This window comes from Alexandromys fortis, unplaced genomic scaffold (assembly GCF_014885135.2).
Source record: "Alexandromys fortis isolate MF-2015 unplaced genomic scaffold, M_Fortis_MF-2015_v1.1 scaffold_244, whole genome shotgun sequence".
NCBI lineage: Eukaryota > Metazoa > Chordata > Mammalia > Rodentia > Cricetidae > Alexandromys > Alexandromys fortis.
Window position 1 is genome coordinate 1,453,469 of NW_026068150.1, and position 3,036 is coordinate 1,456,504.

Below are 3,036 nucleotides of genomic sequence, written 5' to 3' on the forward strand. Positions count from 1 at the left end.
GGGGGGGGGGGGGGGGGAAAGGTGAGGCAGCGGTGGGGAAGAGACAGAAATCTTAAATAAATAAATAAATAAATAAATAAATAAATAAATAACAGAAAAAAATGTGACCGGAAGTTTCTCTCCTGCCCAGTAGTTCCCAAATAATCATGCAGTGACTTAATATTTATTATAAATGATTGGCCAATTAACTTATTAGCTTATTACTAGCTAGCTCTAACATTTAAGTTAACCCATTTCTATTAATCTGTGTATTGCCATTTGACCCATGACCCATGGTGGTGCTCTGGCGTGTTGTTCCTTGGGTAGCTGGATGGTATCTCCTTCAACTCTGGCTTCTTTCTCCCTGTATTCTGCTTGGATTTTCCACCTAACTATATTCTTCCCTGCCATATACCAAAGCATCTTTATTCATCAACCAATAAAAGCAACATACATTCATAGCATACAGAAGGACATCCTAAAAACACCAACATGTTGAATTTATTAAGTAAGCATAAATTTGGAAAGATTATGATTATGATGAGTGTTTAAGCCATTCAGTTAAGTTGTGACTTAATTTGAGTCTATTTTCTTTGCTTATTCCCAGTCAGTAAAGCACAGATCCGTATAAAAAGGCATAATCAAAAGTTTTACTTCTTCCATGCAACAAGTCAAGAGTCTCCCATCCTATACTATCTTCACTCTGCCACATCTCATCACCAATATCAATAAAAAAAAAAGTATGCTTCCAGACATCATATCCTTATTTCAAACAGAAAGAAAAGGCATGTGATCAGAGGTAACAAGGATGGGGAAAGAAAACCTTTCCTACATCCTCTCAATAAAGTCTTCCTTCCACTTCGCTGACCAAAAGTGAAAGAAATGCATGAGAAATGCTGGAAAGTCACCTTTATCAGGAGCCTATTTGTGATCTCAAAACACACATTAAAAAAAATCAAGATTCTGATAGTAAGGACAAGAAGGAACTATACAAGCAGTTAGTGCCATTATTCTAAAATTTCAATCCACAGAGAAAAAGCAATTAAGTTCCTAAGAAAAGAGTATGTCATATTCTACCTTTACCCAAATGTTGACACAAAACATGCGCTCATTCAAAAAGTGTTTCTCAATTTTCCAGCATGTGTCAGGTGCTATTTTAGGGGCTCGGGATCCACCCAGACAAGAATTCCTATCCACTTAGATCTTCCATTCCAGCAGGAGGAGACAGATAGTGAAGTGAATCACAATAAATAAATATGATCTACATTGATTCATAGGTGCTAAGTCCTATGGAAAACAGTCAGTAGAAGGGTGCCTAGGTCAGGAGAATCAGGAGCTATCGAGAGAAGTGGACTGAAACACAACCAAGAATAATCAGTCAACTGCTCCTCTTTTGTTCCTTGGACCATCTCAGTCTGAAGAGTATAAAATGTTCTATCCCGGCAAGGGAGCTTATGATTTCCTCAATTCCCATCCTTGACGGTACAGAGTCCACTGCTGTTATTTACACAGGAAATGTCAATGACTGTGGGGGGCAGTAGAAGAGGCCAGACACTGCTTCCCACTGGGGAACTGTTTGCAATTTACTTAACAGTTTAATTCCATGAGGAAGAACAAAAGTTCAGTGGGGAAAAAAGCACACTCAACAAAGAGAAAATATTCTTCTGACCTTGTGCCTTTCAAGTGTCAAGCCTGGGTTTTCTGAGGAATGTGGTTTTACAATAAGAATAGGGTTATTGGATTAACCCTCCTTGGCTTTAAATTATAAAAATAAGAAACACACACACCAAGCCAAGGAGTTACATTTCAGAGTAAAAAAAAAATGTAACTCACAATCAATGTTACTCAATGGATAAGTGTTTGGATTTATTTAAAGTACGACTTGGTATTTGCTTAACTATTGCAGCAAAACTAGTGATTCTCATTAGCATGAGTAAGAAGCCCATGTGTGTTTTCTGTCAACTCTCTATGTAGGATTATAAACTTGCAAATTGCATATACAGTTGGAAAGTCAGGAAACTGTAACTGCAGCTCTGTCATTCATTATCCACATGAATGTGGCCCCTCTGTGCATAAGCTAGATAATAGTACTCCATCACAACATTCTCATTTAATGCTTTATGCTAAGTCGAGAAGCCTGGCCTGGCACATTGCTCACTGGTAATGATGATATCCTCTCTCAGTCAGAGAAGATGAAGTTACATGGAGCACAAACAAACAGCCCCAGCATCAGAAAGCAGGAGCGACCTTACCACTCTGACATTTGCAAACATGGATGGCAAACATGCCTGGCCCTGTTTCTGCTCCCAAAGGAAACCAAAGGGAATACCTCTCAAGGGGGAACCTAGAGCTGAAGCCCACACGTGTTTTAGGAATGGGACTTAGAAAAATCGCTTAGTATCATTATTCTCAGGCAGGGCAAATTCAGATGTGGTAAAGCCGGACGCTTTCAGTAAATGGAATACTTAATGTTTATGTCTTAAAACAAAAAGCATCACAACACATTTAAAAACTTAATGGAAAATATTACATGTCACAAAACACTCATAGATGTTAAATTATAACTATCTGATAAACATCTATATTTCCCTTACATTTTTATCTCTATCCTTGACCTATCTCTTCACAGTAACAATAGTTTGTTAGTTCTGTATAAATAATTTCAACTGTACTTACTAAACACTAGAGAGAAAAACTAAAACACTAATACACTGCCTCATTCCCTCTGATCTCAAGGGAAGAGTCTCAGTCCTTGTGGTCCCAGTGGAGAGCTCACACCATACAGGGAAAGTGTGCAAATGACAGAGGCTTATTTCTGCAGGCAAAAAGTAAAAGTGTAAAACAGGAGGAGGGCAGACTGAGCTGAGCTAAGTTGAGAGGCTACCTCTCCTGTCTGGACTCATAAATCCTTCTCGACTGCTTCTCTCCTCATCCACACTGAAGAGCTATGGTATGGTCTCCTTCCTGGAAGAGGCAGAGGGTTTCTTTCTTTTTTTTTAATCTTTTTTTTAATTAATTTATTTATTTATTAAAGATTTCTGCCTCCTCCCCGCCACC

At 38.5% G+C, this 3,036-nt stretch overlaps 1 long non-coding RNA gene across 1 annotated transcript in view; it reads left to right on the forward strand.

Annotated features, from left to right (window-relative positions):
- The window catches only part of LOC126491517 (uncharacterized), a 126,786-nt gene that overhangs the window by 100,252 nt on the left and 23,498 nt on the right, over positions 1-3,036 (forward strand). The window lies entirely within an intron of this gene.